The sequence below is a fragment of the Acanthochromis polyacanthus genome, chromosome 13, assembly GCF_021347895.1.
Source record: "Acanthochromis polyacanthus isolate Apoly-LR-REF ecotype Palm Island chromosome 13, KAUST_Apoly_ChrSc, whole genome shotgun sequence".
Taxonomy (NCBI): Eukaryota; Metazoa; Chordata; class Actinopteri; family Pomacentridae; genus Acanthochromis; species Acanthochromis polyacanthus.
The window spans coordinates 31,383,879-31,402,585 of record NC_067125.1 but is presented as its reverse complement, the minus strand read 5'-3'; the positions used below and the strand labels follow the sequence as shown (position 1 = coordinate 31,402,585).

The 18,707-nt window shown below is 38.0% G+C and overlaps 1 long non-coding RNA gene across 1 annotated transcript in view; it reads right to left on the bottom strand.

The window, feature by feature from the left end:
* LOC110952999 (uncharacterized) overlaps positions 1-15,931 on the bottom strand; it is a 48,214-nt gene extending 32,283 nt beyond the window's left edge. The window contains exons 1-3 of the long non-coding RNA XR_002595830.2: positions 14,862-15,931; positions 12,326-12,411; positions 6,601-6,685 (exon numbers count right to left, since the gene is read on the bottom strand). This is a non-coding gene — a long non-coding RNA (uncharacterized LOC110952999). The remainder of the gene's footprint in view (positions 1-6,600; positions 6,686-12,325; positions 12,412-14,861) is intronic.
* Positions 15,932-18,707: the final 2,776 nt, after the last annotated feature.

Sequence of the window (18,707 nt, the reverse complement as noted above, 5' to 3'; positions counted from 1 at the left end):
AGCAACAGTTTATTTTAGTACAGGAGTTTTAGAACAGATTTGTGTATTAGCAGCTGATGTTTGAGAGGGATTGCTGAGTTCAGAGTGAAAGATGAACAAATTCTGTTCATAAAATTAAGAAAAAAAGCTCTTAAACTGAAAGACCACACTCTTGATTTAGGATAAAACCTCCACATTCTACAGGTTAAACCGAATATTTTGCTCAATCCTTTCATTTGCGACCCAATTAGTTTGCATTTGCAGCATACTAATCCAATGAGCCGCTAAATAGGAGTCGGTGAAATGATCTCATTCGATTGATTCGTTGATGTTTGCAGTTCTGAAATGATTCCCTGTTGTCTGCTCCACCAGTGACGGCTGCCAGGTCTGCTGTGAATCAACAGTGGACGAATTCCTTTATCCCATTAACTCTCCCCTCTTGTTAGGGGCCAAATATTGCTGATTTACATATGCGATTAGCAGCGCTGAAGGGGCAAAACTCTGCCTGACAGTGGTTGTCATGGTCCAAAAGAGTAATGCAATTAGAGCCGATTGTTTAAGCACAGCCGTCCGTTCAATTACTCATGTGCAGCTGACAATTACTGTCTGACTGTTTGAGATGCACGACTAATGAATGACATCGAGACACGCTGCACCTTGCATCACTGCTCCAGCGACTCTCCACACAGTCATCAAAATAACACCAGGCTCCTTTTAACCAACAAATGGGGAAAATCTTGCTCAGCAAAACGGAAAATTAAGCAGAAGATTCATGTTTGCTTTGAAGTTTTGTTATTTTCCCTCTTGAATGTGAAAGACAAATCCAATGAATGAGAACAGAAAGCTTAATGTTTACATCTAGAGGGCTTTTACTATTAACTTTACAGAGAAATAAGGAAGCTTTGCTTTTCCTGCTCACCACCAACTTATAAAGGGCGCGATAAAAAGTTCAGATATGCAGAAGACACAGAAACCTCCACCAAGAACATTGAGCTCATTGTTGTTTTTTTGCACACAGTTGACATCCCACAGCTTCAAGCAGCCTGAAATCACAGAGGGACTTGATTTTATTAAAAACAGGGAGGATCTGCTTATATGAACAGCTCAGATTTAATAAAGCATGTAAAATATCCCGTGTCTCTTATATTGCAGGGCTGAAATGCAGAGTTGGTAGTTTTTTTAAGCATGTTCAGCTGAATTTAACAGCTGTCTCTTGTTTTAATAAAGAAATGGTCATATCTTTGCAACAACATGTGTATTTCATTCAAACATTAGCTGCTTATTGATGAGGGCACACCAGAGCTCCACTGTGTTTTTAGCATACTTTAGGCCTTCAGTAGTCAATAACTTGGTTTATATTTATAGATGTGAGCAGTTCAGCTGGTTGTCTCCTAAATTGCTGCAGTTCTATTTATTGTATTTTCTACTGGAGACTCTGGTTGAACTGGAAAAAACAGCTTCTAACATTTAAAGAACTCGACCAACGGTTGGCAGCTTTTCCCTCCTGCCTTTACTGGAGGTCAGGGCTTTGGTTCAGGAGAGTTTATTGATTAAAAGAGAGATGTTTTATGTTTATGGGTCAAATGTGAAGATGTCAAACAAAAGGTACAGTTTTTTAAAAATAAAGCAACTATTCTGAAATGCTGGAGAAGGTTTAAAAACAAGTAACTGGACTGTATGTAGAAGAAAAAGCTGCAAAACTGCTGAGCTCAAGTTGAATTTTGAAATACTTGATGATGCTGTCCTTTATTTTGGTTTAATGTTTGTTGCGTCATACTACATGCTATAAAACACAATGCTTAAACCTAAGTTATAGTTTGCTTAATATCTCAGTATACGAGCAAAAATCCTGCATTCAATCCTTTCAACAATATTAAGAAAAGACACAGATATATTATATATATCATTATGTATCAAGAATATTGTACCTCCTGTACAATTTGGCATGTTTTATTGCATTATGCATTATGTTCCACTGAAATAAAGTGGAGAAGCACCAAATAGCTGTACATTCTTTAAAAAAGGCTTTTTTTAAGGAATTATAACGACTTATGTTCAACCAACAAACTGCATTAAGTAAGATGAATTTGTTTTTCTTTTACAAAGTTAGATGTCTAACACTGTACATAATCCTGTATGTTTTTATAATGTTTTGTAGTTTGCATTTTTTTAAATGTACTCATGAATAACAATCAATAAAACAGGTGTCTCTGACGTCAGTAAGAAAGAGTAAACAGAGTGTCAGCAGCTTGTGTTAATACCTATTGATTCTTTTACAATAGACTTATTAGACTAAGGTGTGTTTGATGACAAACTGTGGTCCGCTTCAGTTCTGTTGTAACTGCTGCATAAAAAAATGTCACAGACTTGTGTTTGTGGAACACAAAGCTGCTCAAATAGTTTTCCAGAGACAGTGGAGTTGATGCATGAGGTTGTTTATTTGCTTTATACATTCAGTGTAAAGACCAAAACCTGCAATGGCCTAACACTTGAAACTACTTTTTAGAAATGAGAAAGTTTAAAAGGATAAATTGATTGGATGGATGGATAGACAGACAGATTAAAGGTTAGTATATACTGTAAAAAAAAACTTGCAGTCCAATACTATAAAAACACTTCCAATTTTAAAATCTATAGAAACACAAATTGTACGAAAAGTCAATATACAGTATTTACACTGTCTTATATCAATGAATTCTTCATTCATTTAGGATGTGTGTCAGATTCCTGCAGTGTACATTGTTTGCATGCCCAAACACAAGCAGGATGATTAATGATGTACCAAAACTGCAGTTTCTCCATTGTCCACTTGAGTCTGCCTCCAAAACTGAGTCAATCCCCATAAACGCTCATGTAAAAATGTCTAAATTTACAGCTGAAATAAACACGTCTACAGCCTGGCACTGAAATGGTTTTGGCCTCTATAGGTAATTCTGCTATTAATGACAGCGGTATGGGAGGTGAATTATTTACATCAGTGACCCATTTAAATTCTATGAGGGACTAAGGCTCTGCATAATTAAGAGAATGGCAGCTTTGAATACCAGGTAGGTGGTGTCAAAGGACCGGTTTGTATGGTGCCACCTCAGTTTTGCTCATTTTTGGATTAAGATGAAGTTAAAAGTCAGGAAACATTCCCAACACTGACCTTCAAGCGGGAGTACATCAAACTTTTTATACAGTTTATTGTCATACCTCTCTCTCTGTAAAGACCGTTTGCCTAAAAGAAAAAAATAATCGAAATATACAAACAAGACGTAAGACGATATTGTGTAGCTGTGTTTTTTTATGTATATTTTTTATTGGCTTAAGCTTAGCATTATATTTGATTAAATAACCCAACACACTGCAGGTATGTCGGTTACTTTTATGAGGAGTTATTTTAGCTCGTTTTTAAATTGTTTCGTACAGAAAATTACACAAAATATTTGATGTAAACTAAGGAAGTGAAAGCTTTTTGGCCTAGCAGTTTGCTAAAGGGGCCGGATTTTGCTCAGGAACCCGTATATTGCTCCACACTTAACACACTGAAATCATACTTAAGTACTTTAAAATAATTCTGCATCATTTTCACGCTTTTGTTGAGTCTGTTTACATTGCAGTACTGAAACTTTTACCTCAGCAATGCTTCTTTCTCCACTGACACTGGACAGTTTGTCACTTCAGTAATGTTTTCCAAATGACCACATTTGTTAAAAGTGCCACCTTTTCTAACCTGAGGATCTCGTTGCCAGTAAACATCAGCTTTGTGTCAGGAGCGCTTGGCCCGGCAACAAAACATCAATTGTTTCCAATTGGCAGAACCTCCTTCCCTCAGTCACGGCTCTGGCCAATCACAGGCCGGCTTGGTGGAACAGAGCACATTCGCCGTGGCAACCGTGCCACTCTACCTCTGCTCACTGACAGTCCTCACACCGTCCTCTCTGTCTCCCTCAGAAAATAACACTGAAACTGGCCTTTTCTGCAGCTCAGGATGAGGTAAAACATTCTGCTTTTTCACCGGTGAACCAAATCTCAGGGGTCGATATTTGAGGGGCGAGGTTGTCTTCAGGGCGGTGACTCCAAAATGAGTAAGACGTGAAACAATCTGGGAGTCGGTGCAGGGCTGCAGCAGATGCTCGTGGGGGGAACAGCGGTGATATCTGAGCCACGGCACAGATGTGGGAATCCGGCTCGACACAAGTGTGGGTGGTGCTGTGTGTTTCGAACGCAGCTGGGTTCAGGAGACGAACCACGCTTGTTTGAGTAACCCCTCCCTGACCGCACATCTGTACAAAACACACAGCAAACACTCAGACCCCCGGCGGAGACCTGCACTAGTGTTTACTCCTCCACGTCTTTGGATCCACAGCGATGCCACGAGCAGCTCACAGAGGACATGTTTAGAGGATAATCTTGGCCATCTGGTCAAGATTTTCTCTGTATTTCCCCTTTTTTCCCCCCAAGACAAAGACAGAAAATAGCCTCCTTTTGTGTGTAAGAAGCCTCCTTGGTTTGATTTACTCCCTCAAATGGAGAGCTAAACGACATTCGCTGGCTTGTGCAGCGTCCCGAGCCAGCGGTGAACTATATAATCTATACTGATACTATTACTGATCACTTCCAGCTCTACCCGCCCATCTGGATGCTTCAGCAATCCCATAACCCCCACCAGTATAATCGCTGTTGACACAGGAAATTTAATCTAGATATCTTGGTGATGATGAAAGTGGTGGTAATAGGATTAAACTGGGCTTGACAGGAGTGTGACATCGCTACTACAGGGCACCGCTCCACAAGTACATCACTGCTGGTGGGACGAAATGTAGCTCACGGTTTGCATTGTGTGGTCTATCATGTCAGTAAAAGAGCAAATTTTGCTAAATATACACACTGCCGTTCAAAAGTTTGAGTTATTTTATGTTTTCCATCAAAATTCACACTGTATTCATGTGTTAACATAACTACACAAGGTTTTCTAATCATCAGTTTGTCTATCAACACCATTAGTGAACACAATGTAGCATTAGAACACAGGCGTGATGGTTGCTAAATAGATTTTCCATTAAAAATAATCAGTTTCCAGCTAGAATAGTCATTTACCACATTGACAATGCTTAGACTGTATTTCTGATCAACTGCGCACATCAAAAAGGCAGTTGTGCTAAAATAAGTAGCATATTTGTATTAGAGTTGATATTTGACTACAAATCATGTACATTTTGTCATATTGACTCCACAAATTCAGATTTTTGCAGTATTTTTAACACACATATTGCTTTTAAATCACACATTTGTTGTCCAAAAATCAACCAATGTGACGATACTGTTGTGTGACAATAACTCCAAAACAGATACAGTTTTATTGCCACGTATGTTTTCACATATGTGGAATTTGAGTTGGTGCTGTAGTGCCTAACAGTAACATGTAGATTTTAAAAAGCGTTGCAGGTCAAAGTGGGCATTAAGTGTTACAATAAGAAGAAGAAAAGAAATGCAAGTGTAGTTTCAAAGCTCATCATTTCACAAGACTGTTGTATTTTGGATTCAGTTGCTGATGTCGCCACTTGTGCCCTCACTTTATTCGTGCACATTTTAGATATGCAGATAAGAGTTTCAACAAAAGCTACAGGCCAGACAGGAATTAACAGGGGAGAGAAAGGTCTGCAAAGGTCAAATTCAAATGCTTCTGGCCATCTATTAAGTGTAAATCTGTTTATTTTGCTCTGCTTTGGTCTCTACCTACTCCCATGAAACTAGTGTGGGATTTTTTTTGTTGCTAAATCAATATATAAAGCTATTTTCTCAAAACAGATGCATTCATTGACCAAAAACAACAATTTAGGAGCTGTTAAAGCGAAGTACAATTCTTTCGTTTTGCAACTGGCAGCTCAGCAATGAGCTAAAACTCCTAAACCACCTAAAACCACCTTCACATTGTCTACAACAAAATTAAGAGTATATTTAAAGTTCAGTGACTGTATCTTAAAATCGGACAAAAGCGTAACACCATGTGACACTTACAAAATGTAAATTTAAATAGAAGATAAACTTTATTGATCCGTCAGCCCGTAAAATTAAATGTTGAATCAGCTCGACAGCAATGAAGCCAGGAAGAAGCAATACATGAAACACAAAATTACAATAAGGCTAAAAATAAAGATATAATTAAGACTATACGACACGATAAGTAGCATCATATTTGTATTAGATTTACTATTACGTATATTTTTTCATATCGGCTGCATACTTTTCATTTTTCTGCAGAATTTTTCAGGCAAATGTTGCTTTCTAATCACATATGTGCCATTTAAAAATCAGCTAGCACCCCTGAAACTTGTTCAAATCCATTCATTTTTACATTATCGTTGTGCGATAATGCAGCTTGAAGACAGACTAGCTTGAGAACTCATTACTTGACAAAATAATGTAATGTTGCATTTAATTATTGATATAACGAGCTTGTTTTGCTACTTTATTTGCAACTAGTTTAGGTACTAGGATCAGAGTTTCACCACACAGGTACAGGCCAGACAGAATTAAAAAAACACACACAAAAAAAGGTCTAAAAAAGTTTTTAAAAAAAGAAACTGAGGCTGCAAGCTGTTGCAAACGCTCCAACAGTACAAGAGTGGGAGTTACCTGCTGGTGTTTATGCTGGTGGGACTGAACAGGTGAATGAAGAGGTGGAGATGATCAGCTGAGACATCAGGACAGATGACTGCTTCTGAAAAGACAGGAGGATTAATAAATGGTAAAGAATAACTGAGCAAATGAACGAAAAGAACTGCAACACTCTAATTCAGCTGTTTACATCTGTATATGCAATTTAGTACCTTTATTATGCTCCATTTTGTAGATTGCAAGTGTGAACAATGTGCTCTAGGTGTTTACTTCACTTAAAAATCTTACCTGACATCACATAAAACAAAGAGATATTTGGATTATAACCCACAAATAGTGATTTTATGTTATGTGGACTTGAATGGAGATCAATTTCTTGGTTTCAACAGCACAAAAGACGACATTTACAAGACGGAAATGGAAATGGATTTGCAGAAAAAGTGCCTAAAAATGCCAAAAACACTAATGGGAGTCTGTTATTGTGTCATGTTTATTATATAATGTGACTTTTAATCATATACCATAAAATTCTTGGCCTTGTTTTCAGTCATTTTTGTTATAATTTTGTTTTGAAAACGTGTAATCCCTTTGTGTCAATCTCATATTCAAATTCTGTGGTTTTTCCATTATTTATTCCTGTTAGTGTTACTTGATGATCAGATATTTGTCATGCATCAAGTTTTATCTGTCTGCTGCTACATACTTTTTTGTCTCGGAAATCTAGGAAGTAAAACAGTTTTCTGTGTTACTGAAGGTAGAATAAAATGAATAAAAACACTGACTTCTTTGCTGTTATGGCATCAAACTTAGAGTAAAAAAAAAATCCAGCCCTATTGCATGTCTCATTCTCCCAGCAAACATCTCCGTTTTTACTGAAAATCAATGTCCAGCACAAATACACATGTAAGCACATGTTGGAAAACAGAATGCTCGGTTATTGGCAGGATGATCTGAGTTTAAACGTCCGGTCAGAGTGATGCTTCATCTGTGGGGATGGAGGTTTTCAGGATGAACGGATGTGTAAGAAAACAGCTTCATCATGTTCAAAAATAATCACTTTTAGCTACCTGCTAGTTATCCTTTAAAAATGCCCAGCTGAACTCCAGAAAATGAGAGATAAAAATAGGGCAGAAACCATAAAATTTCTATTTCGGTCACGACTTGAGGATCTTAAGGTCTTTTCTCTGCTCTTGTTTCTGCCATGTGGCCTTTTAGCATACGGCCAGATTACGGGTTGCAGCCGCAGAAAGCCATTACTTAGAGCTAAAGGCTGGAGTTAAGATTATCGGCAGGCCTGCAGGCCAAAGAGATTTGTTTCTGCAAGCGCAACACAACAGTGTGTTTAGCAGCGAGAGGATTCTGGGGTGGCAACGGTTAAATCCAAGATTAAGCCAATTCTGGATGATGAGCACTTTGGTTGAATTTCTGTGGAAATCTGTGTTTGAGAAAATAGAATTAGATCACTTCCCCACACCAACCACAGGAGAGTGGAACAACCAAGATGCTGATATGTGACCAAGTAGTGATGATTAATGGAAGCCACTTTTTCCAGAAAAGAGGAAGTACAGACAGGAACTTCTCAATTTTTTTCTTCTTTGGTGTTAAGTGTGTTGCTTGCTGAAGCTTTTTAGACAGAAAGATAATCCTCTACGGACACTTACTGAGGCTACTTTAACCCTAATGTGTTAATATAATGCTATTTTAAACGCATTAAAGTTGAGATTTGCCACCAGTCTAGGGATACAAATATATCTAGTTTGGTGGAAAATGTAGATCAAGGCAATGATTGGTGGTAATTATTTCATTCTTCCACAACAATTTTTGTTGAACCTGCAATAATTGATTTTAAGAAGCAGTGTGAGCAAGGCGTGAACACATACATGACAGAAAATCATCATTTTAAATTGATATGTAGGTAATCCAACAATCATATTAATTTGAGAGAGTTTCTGGCCATTGAATGCGGGTACGCATAATTAATTTGAGTGAATGTCTGACTATTCGGTGAAAGTAAGGTTTTTCTTTTTGCTCTGTTTTTGGTCTCCACCACCTTCAGAGAAAATTATTAACAACTTTTACTGCTAAATAAAGCTTTTATTCTTAAAATGGCTGCCTTCTACTATTTAAAAGAAAATCCCACTAAGCTTTGCTACCAGTTTACATGTATATATATTGAAGGATATAAATATATCTAGTTTTGTAGAAAACATCAATTTTAATGCCCTGCCAAGGCCGCTCAGTCATTGTACCATTTCCGATGGATGAAATCTTGAAAAAGGTCATGAGCAGAAATCATGGCACTATAGAATGTGGCCATTTAACACAAATGTACCCACAAACAAAATTACATTGTGCTGAGCACAGGCGTACGTTATGTACGGATACTGAATTGCGGGACCTAAATATGTAGCGGACTGCGGGAATTGATGGGACTCTGAAATACCCCCACAATTTGATCAATTGTTCCTTGTATCATTCCTGACGGTCAACTCCTGATAAGTCCACAACGGTGGATTTGTAGTAGAATCGCAATCATGTGATCGTCAGCGGGCAGCTGACGTAGTGTTCACTTGTTATAGTTACAGTGACGGCGTGCTGCTATCTCACAGTGATACAGAAATCTTTTTTTTAAAAAATCTTTTTATTTGAGTTTGTACAATACAGTACATACAGTTCAGATGTAGAAAGTGTTCTCTTTTTTCATTAACAAAGAACAAACAAACCAAAAATGAGTAAATAAAATAAAAATAACTAGCAGCAGAGATGCAAAAATAAATAAATAAAATAAAATAAAATAGAGGTTCACAGTATGTTCCAGTACAGTGAGTTTAGTCCAGCCACCACTACACAAAGTGTCATGTTATAACAACAGTTTGAATTACAGAGAAATGTCCAGCTTCAACACAAATGAACCAGAGATGCAGAGATCTTTAACAAATCCGTGGATCCAGACTATAAGCTGCATCACTGCCAAAATCTAATCACTTGGTCCTTGTGTCATTTCTGACCTTCCCTGGAAATTTCATCTAAGGTTGTTGCTAGAGGTACGGACCCGAACCCGTAGCCTGTGGACTACGGATACGGCACTTGCCATTTGCCAATCAGATACGCGAGATCTGGTCACGTGACTCCCGGTAGACGCTAGCGGTACGGACCCGTAGCATCGGTACTACAGGTATGGACCCTAAACCTAACCCTAACCTTAACCTTTGCTTACCTTTCAACAGTTTGCAGTGGTTAGCAGCTTCTTGACTCGCAAGACTCGAGTACGGGTCCGTATCTGTCTGGCAAATGGAAAGTGCCGTATCCGTAGCCCACAGGCTACGGATACAGGTCCGTATCTGTAGACACGACCTTCATCCAAACAGAGAGACAAACGTACGCTGATTGTCATATAACTCCCCCGTTTCTTGGCGGAGTAATAATAAAATTAAAAGTGCAATGACAATCCAGTGCTATGAGAGTAAATATAATGGTGACTCTGTCTTATACTAGGAAAATGAGGTAAAATGTTAAAATGCAGAAAACAAAGCATATTTTCCCTGGAATTTTGTTTCTTTAAAAGGGTGATTTTGAAATTTTGCAACCAGCCTGCACATCTGTTTCATCCTCTGCTGCTAAAATTAGGACATTGATCTTGAATTTTTCCTTTTGCATCATTTCATCAGAAGGATTCTTTTAGCTGCTGTGCTATATTGTGCAATTTATTTAAGCAAGACTGAAAACTTCTGCACTCATGGCCCAATCATGCAGGACAAAGGTCAAAGATTCTGTCATCAGTCACCAGTGCATGCCATGACCTTGATGCAGCATCTGAATCTCTTTTAAGCTGTTTTTGGTCTTTTTATTTCTGAAAACACAGCTCTGACTCTTTAATAAGCACCTTCCACCTTCACGGTCAGGGTAAAGTGTGCATGCAGAGGGTTTGCGGTTGGAGGCGCTGAACCTGAAAGACTCCAGCGACTTCTGCTGCTTACACGAGTCGACATTCATGAAGACAAATCATCTGAGCAGCGTGTGAACCTCTGGAGGCTTCCCGATCATCCACTAAAACCTTCGCTCTGTTCACAGTTTTACTGCTGCACAGGCTCATCTTCAGTTTCAGTCAGACCCAAAGTGAAAAGAAAACTCCCCTGTTCACAGCTCTTTTAGTTGTTTTGTTGTTCTCAGAGTGAGACGGATCATGTTTGGAGTAAAAAGGCTGGATTTATTAAATGCTGAAGGAGGATCGTTTAACAGACAGAAGTAAACAATATATCAGATCTGTGTGGCATAAGGTGGCTGCACTAATCTTCTATTAAAGAAACAATTGTTTCGAGTGAGGTGAAGTCCTCCTACATTACTAAGATACAGACACAAGACAACATGAACAGATAAATAGTGGAAAGTATAAATAAAGAAATAAACAAACCAAACAAATCAATACAGAAAAACGGCTATAGAAAATGTAGAAATGCTGAAATAACTGAATATACACAGAAACAAACAAAAGAATAAACAATTTACTGTAGATATTGTAAAAGCTGACGTGTGGAAATGTAAATATTAGGTCATGAAAAGGGTTTGTTTGTTTTACCAATTTCTTTTTTGGAAGAAAAAACTGTATTTTTCAAAAACACTTCAAAATATTTAAAACCATTTAACTGAAAATGAACACATTTGGGTCTTTAATTCTATATTTTTTTTCTGTCCTTATTTAGACTTGAGTCATTTTTGTCCTTCGTAACAAAGTATGTGGAGACGAAAATTATTATTTAGATACACTTATGTTTTATTAATCTGCTCTAATAATCTTGTTTATTAAATTAATTGATTGTTTTGTCATAATAACATAAAAACAGTGGACTGTGATGTTTATTTTGCTGCACCAACAGCATTTTAAAAAAATACTTCAATATATTTTAAATATTTAGAAATATTTACCAGAAGGACAAATCCCCATTTTGGAAAACAGAAAATACTTGGCCTTTTTAATGAAATTGACTAATAGTTTCAGCTTTACTTGTACAGTTCAGTCACTAGCATTATATTTTAGGAGAGCTTTATATGTTTTCTTTGCAATAATCTTTAATTTGGAGAGTAGTTGGTAACATACTGTAAGGCTGTCAGACAAATATATTGGAGTAAAGGTATACAACTATTCAGGTGAAGTAGAAGTGTCTGGAACTTATGCCAGTAATATTTTCTCCTCACAGTCTGTAAAAAATGTTAGACAGACGCTCACACCTCTCTGGATGTTTACATCGGAGCTATAAGGTTTCACAGAGGCGTCAAACACCAGCTGTTTTTATGAAGCATATTTTGAAAAGGGCTTTAAATATGAATAAATAAACAACACAAACCTGAAATGCAAAGAAAAATATAAAAAAACATGTTAATAATCTGAATAACTGATGTTTTCAGCCACTTGGAAGCATTGACAAGACGTTGCAAACATAAAGTTTTTATGCTACTTTTAAGCCGATTTGATGAACTAGTTAGCAAACAGTCACATAAACACACATCCAGTGGTCACGGAGCAACAACATCATATTTAGGAATCGTGATTTACGCCACCTCATTTAATTCAATTCAGGTTGTTTCGGTTTAATTTATACAGTGACAATTCATAACATCATCTCAAGGGTCTTCACACGTTAAGGTCAAGGCCTTACAATGCTATAGTAAAGACAGAAAACAAAAAAATGCCAAAGATTTCCTTTGAGCAGCAATTTGGTGACAGTGAAAAGAAAAAAAAACTCACTTTTAAAGAAAGAAATCTCCAGCAGAGCCAGGAACAGAGAGGGAAGACGTCTGCCTCGACCAGCCGGGGACAGGATAAAGCTCAAACTGCAGGAGACAGAAGACAAAATAAGTTTTTATTATTTTAGAGCTTTACTGGCTCTACTATAATAGATGAGGAGGCACTTGTTTTGTCAGTATTCCAGAAAGTGGAGAAGCTTCAAACATGTAGTAAAAGAGTTATATTTTAACCCAAAAATATTACACTTTGCGGAATCCTAAGCAAATAATTTTGGTTGAATCAAAAGTCCAACATGCAAAAGTAACAAGGCCAATAACTTCCTAAATCTAAGTGATGGTGTGTCATCCATCACAGGATGCAAACCCTGGTCTTCCAGGTGAAAGTCCGGTTGCTGGTTCAAGCCTCCATCCTCCCTTCATACATCCTAACACAGACTTGGTCTTTCAGCTGACCACCTTTTCTATCACGTAACAGGTCACAAATTATGTTTTAATTTCAAAACCAAACTACACTCCCCTCAAAACGTAACTGAGATTGCCTTTTAATTGCATAGGAACATAATTTTGCGTAGACAGTGTTCTTTTTAGCTCTGTTTTTGGTCTCCACCACCTCCACCAAGGAAAATATATGACTCTTTAGCAGCTAAATGCTCCACGATGTTCACAACACGGTCTCACGGGGATTCGTGAAACTGTCACGTCAGTTTTTGTTTCGGTTTCGTGCGCACCAACACGATGTCGTCATGTTTTTCGTGCCGCTCACCACGAGCGAAACCCGCTGTGGTAATCACATCTGAAAGTGGTTTATACCGGCGGATTCATGACGATCTAAGCTGTCCATCAGCGTTTGCGGCCGCTGCTGCGGCTGCCGCTTCGGCCGCCGGACATTCTTTAAATTCCTATGCAAAGTCGGCGGATTCATGACGATTTAAGCTGTCCATCGGCGTTTGCGGCCGCCAGACATCCAGCCACAGCAGCGGCCGCGGCGGCGGCCGCAAACGCCGATGGACAGCTTAAATCGTCATGAATCCGCCGGTATAAACCACTTTCAGATGTGATCCGGCCGCTGTTGCGGCCGGATGTCCAGCGGCCGCGGTGGCGGCCGCAAACGCCAATGGACAGCTTAGATCGTCATGAATCCGCCGAATTTGCATAGGAATTTAAAGAATGTCCGGCGGCCGAAGCGGCGGCCGCAGCGGCGGCCGCAAACGCCGATGGACGGCTTAGATCGTCATGAATCCGCTGGTATAAACCACTTTCAGATGTGATTACCACAGCGGGTTTCGCTCGTGGTGAGCGGCACGAAAAACATGATGACATCGTGTTGGTGCGCACGAAACCGAAACAAAAACTGACGTGACAGTTTCACGAATCCCCGTGAGACCGGGCTGATGTTCACCAGCTAAGGCCGGTGTTAAACTTTAGGGTCTGCATGATGTTAATTTTGTGATCTCTCCAAGTCTGCACAGCCCAAAATTTATGTCTTTCTGGCGACTCTGCTACCAGGGCAACAATTTGCATGTTTGAATATGCTGATATGACCCACTGTACATGTATGCAACGGAGTGGAAGTGGATTCTGGTGGACTAAAAACTTACTACAAAAGCAACAACTATACATCAATGGGAGCAACCAAGTGTGGCAAAGTGGGTGAAAACCCTCATTTTTCCTCACCGCTTGTCTTTGGACACTTTCTTTCTACACATGAATGCTGTTTTCTTCATGTGTATTCTGCTTTAATTTAACTGTGCTAGTGTAACTTACAGCACACACAGTCTGGTTTGTTTGTGTTCATATTATGTTCCAGTTTACAGCCAAACAAACAGGCATTAATTAGTTTCAGTTATCAATTTTCAGGCCAAATGTGGTTTATTTGTTTATTCCTTTGTTCAGGCTCACCTTTCTTCGTTCCTTTGTTCTGACTGTCAAGCACTACTAGTGTTTTGAAGGGAACCAGCCCAGCACTTCCTGGATTTATGTCAGAGTGACATCACTGGACCAGACCAAGTGGAGGGGTGTTTTTTTTGTTGTTGTTGTTTTTGTTTTTGATAAATATTTCCTTTTGTTTTAAATGGCATCAGTCCGTATTGACATCACATGTTAGCTTTCAGGGAGGCATTTAGAAATGCAGCAAGTTTGTGTACAGTGAGGTTGGTCACAGATTTATTTGCATCCAAGTTATAGAGTAGGACACCACGCTGCATGATGGTAGGGCTGAAGTGAACAGGTGTGAATGAGCAGCATATATAAGGAGGTTTTGCTCCCTTAGGAGAGACTTGAGGCTCTGGTGATGAATTTTGCAAAGTTACAGGTTAAATTTGAACTCATCGTTAATAATAATAATAATAATAATAATAATAATAGCTTTGTTTATATAGCACTTCCAAATCAAAGTGCTTTACAGAACATTCAACAGAAAAGTTACAATAAAATGATAACAGATGAAAACAATGGCTAAGAAGACACTTTGTAAATATTTTTTGTGTTGTTTTATCACTTTAAATCTCACATTAATGCACTGTAAATGAAATCTTCACCTCTTTTGCACTCAGTAAGCCCCCTGAGTCTGCCTGCTGACCACCAAGTGACTCCCAGAATGTTGTTATTGGAAGAATGCTGATTACAGCTGCATTAAATCCTAAACACACTGCAAAACACAAAGCAAGAAATGATAATAATGGATGTTGCAACATGTTGAAAATAACAGACAAGTGTTTGCTTACAACGAAAGGATTATAGGAAGTGCTTCTAATCACTGTAATATACAAAGTTGTGTATTTTGTTTGTTGTGTTTGTGTCAAAACTACAAACATATCTCGGTCTGTGCTGCTTCACAGCTGTACACCTTATCTGGAACACATCAATCATAGCTCTCATTGACATGTGTGGGTGAGCGAACGGCCCGTGAACGCCTCCAGGTTCCTCCCCCAAAGGCCCGTTTGTGGTTTTCCAGGAATCCAGGCCAGTAATTGATCCAGTCCTGGCAGAAGTACAAAGCTGGCAGGCGGCCACGGTGGGTCTGACTGACCTCTGGCCTCGGGTCGCTGCTTCTGGTCGCACCCGACTGGCTTTTAAAAGAGATGAAATCCGTCAGTCACTCACTGGATGGAAATACATCAGAGGGAAGACATAAATCAATATGCAGGAGAGGCTATCTTTCTTTCTCCTCTCACATGATAAAGCATCCAGCTGGTCATAATCAGCTCGACTTTATCAGGACACTTGTGTCTGATAAGTCATCCACACCTACACACCGCAAAAACTAGAAATCTTACCGTCTGTTTGTCTTATTTTTAGTCAGAATGTCTCATCCCCTTTGATTTAAGATAAATTCACTTAACAGGTGACATTTCAGCAAGATAAAGGGGCTTGTTTTACGACAATGCATCTTAAATATCTTGTTAAATCTTGAAATTATCTTGTTTTGAGTTGAGTTTTACAAGAAAACTAAAAATAAGTTGAACCCTCCTGTCTTCCTGTGGGTCAAATTGACTCGTGTTAAAGTTTGAAAATGTAGGGAAAAAATATATTTTCACAGTGAAACTTCTGATGTCCACATTTTTGGGAAATCTTTGAACATTTTTGGTGGAAAAATAGAAATGTTAAAAATGTTTCTTAAGAACATTCACAAAAAATCAACCAAAATCCAGCGAAATTCACTGGATTTTGATTGATTTTTTTTAATGTTCTTAAGAAAATGTTAAAAGTTTTGCATATATATATGTAATCACTTCTGATATTTTTTAGGATTTTTTAAAAATATTTTTACTCATTTCTTGAAAATATTTACAAGGATTTTCTTGCCAAATTTTGGGGATTTTTAAAAAAAAAATCAAACTTTTAAGGGAAACTGAAGGAATTATTGGAGCTTTCTTCCTGAAGGCTTTTGCAAATTTTCAGAAATTAGGGAATTTTTTTTGCTGATTTTGTGAATTTTTTTCAGACAAGGAAACCATAGTTTTTGGAGCTCGTAAACGAAGACAACAGGAGGGTTAATGCATCTGAAATTAGGAGGTTACATGAAAGCAAAAATCTATTGTTGACTGAAAAACTGCTTCTTCTTCTTCTTTTTTTTTTTATAGCATATCTGGCTAATTTTAAGATACCCAAGCTTGAGAATCCTGGTAAAATAGAGCTTAAAATAAATATTCCCAGCTAATTTTAAGATCTCAATATTCTTAATGTCAAATCTTATTTCAAGAAATCTTACCAAGCCATTTTTCACTTGTTCTATTTACAGATTTTTTTTCCCACTTATTTCAAGGTAAAAGTTCCTTGAAATAAGTGTTTTTTTTTTCTTGTTTTTTGGTTTGAAACACTTTTATGGAGAAATAAAAAACATCCAACCCTCAGGATCTCAACATCTGCAGTCTTACAAGCTGTTAAGTTGATTCGGACATTAAGCTGCACATAAAAGTTTAAAGCATCAGGCCGACCTCTCATTAAATTAGATGACTCATATGTGATTAGAGGCTCAGTTCAGAATGTCAGAAAATTTTTTAATGGTCTACGTATGAGATACGCGTTCACTATATACTCAGCTCATGTCAGAGTTTGGCAGCTTTGCAGGTGTTTATTAAAGATAAGTGAGATTATCTGAGTGAGTCACTGAGGGATCGGTGAGGTGGAGCTGCTGGTGAGTAACACACGATTAAACTGTGGATAATGAAAGAAGGAACGTGCCACAAGGTCAACAAACAGCCGCCAACGTCAGCCTGATTCTAAACGTTTTTTAGGGAGCATTCAGTAATTTAGCCATGTTGTTTGAGATTTGATATTCCAATCCACTGTTATCTGTTTAACCCTCTGAACTCTGGAGGTTTTTGGGCGTTTTTTTTTTGTTTTTTTTTTGCACTGTGGGCTCATTTTTCACTGCAACACGAAGTCCTGCACATCTGTGGAAACAGCAGTCATAACTAAAAGTATAGACAACTCAGAAATGTTTTTTTGTGCAGCTTCATACAGTTTATAATGCTGTAGATCATTAAAGAAAATGACTAAACAATGGCTGAATCTCTAAGATTATTTAGTTAACAAAACTTGCAATCAACATGCACAGTTTTTTGCTCAGTACCCACAGATTTCACCAACATTTAAATACTACAGATGTTTTCTTCCTTACATTTTTGCTTCCATACTTGTTTCCTATCTGCTCAGTGTAAACATCGCCTGCAGTTCAGTCAAAAGTCTCAGGATTTTTGCCACTTAACTGTTGGTCACATTTCAGTCCCTATTGGCTTCTCGGTTATACTGAGGAGCCCAGAATTTTTTGTTTTTTACAGAATAATTTTATTGCAAAGACTATATTTTTTTTGCCTAGTTTTTAAATGAGACATGTGGAATTAAGAGATTTTAAACATTTATCACATTTTTCAATTTTGATGTGGTTAATTATCCCAACAGAGCTCCACATCACACATGATTAGTTCAGAAAGTTTAAAATCAGATTTTTTTTTTTACAAAGGTTGTCAGTTTAGCTTCTTTTTTTAAAGGTAATATACCTTTCAAACTCTTGTAGTTGCTGAGTATGTTGTAACAAACTGAAATAAAATGCTTTCACAGAGTTTTGTGGTGTCCTTTGAACACTTGAAAATTGAAAAAATACTACAGCAAAAGTTGCAAAAAAAATGTTAGCTGTACCTGAGAATTAGCATGTCCAGCTGAAAAGCTAATTAGCCTACTTCCAGAGCAAAGTCCACAGATTGTACAATAGTTAATTATATTTGTTGAGCACTTTTCAAAAGCCAGTGCCTAAAAATAATGTCTAATGTCATCCATAGTTATTCATCAAATGATAACGTAACTATATTTCTGCTGCAAATTTAAAACAAGGCTTTACAAAGTACTTTGACAGGCCCACATTATGCCAGTGTTAGTCCAGTCACTGCTATTTATACAGCAAAAGTCACTGTAGAGAAATGAAACTGCTATTATAAATGTACACAACAAGTTTAAATATAAAAGGCCTTTGGAATCATTTACTGTGTAAATTTACTAAGTTAAACATTGAGGTTAAGACTTGACTATATTATTGAAAATGACTGAAAACACATTAGTCATCAGGTTGCTCTTGGATGAGTAACACAAGATTATTTGTCAAACTTCTTTTTCCGGTTCAGGAACCTTCCTGCTCCAACACTGAGCTCCTTGTGGGATGATTTGTCCGACTCATGGGGAAACTCCTGCTGTGCAGCTCAGATGTTTGCTCCTCCTGGGAGTTTTTCGGCTGCTGTCGGACATCGTCTCACTCTTGTACCGCTGCGACTCAGTTCTTGCACTGTGAAGCTCGATTGTTCAACATCAGTGCGAGGCACGACAGCATGGCACCGCTTCATAGACCACAGCTCTGCTTTGATGTGTTATTTTTTATGGGCGAGGAAAGC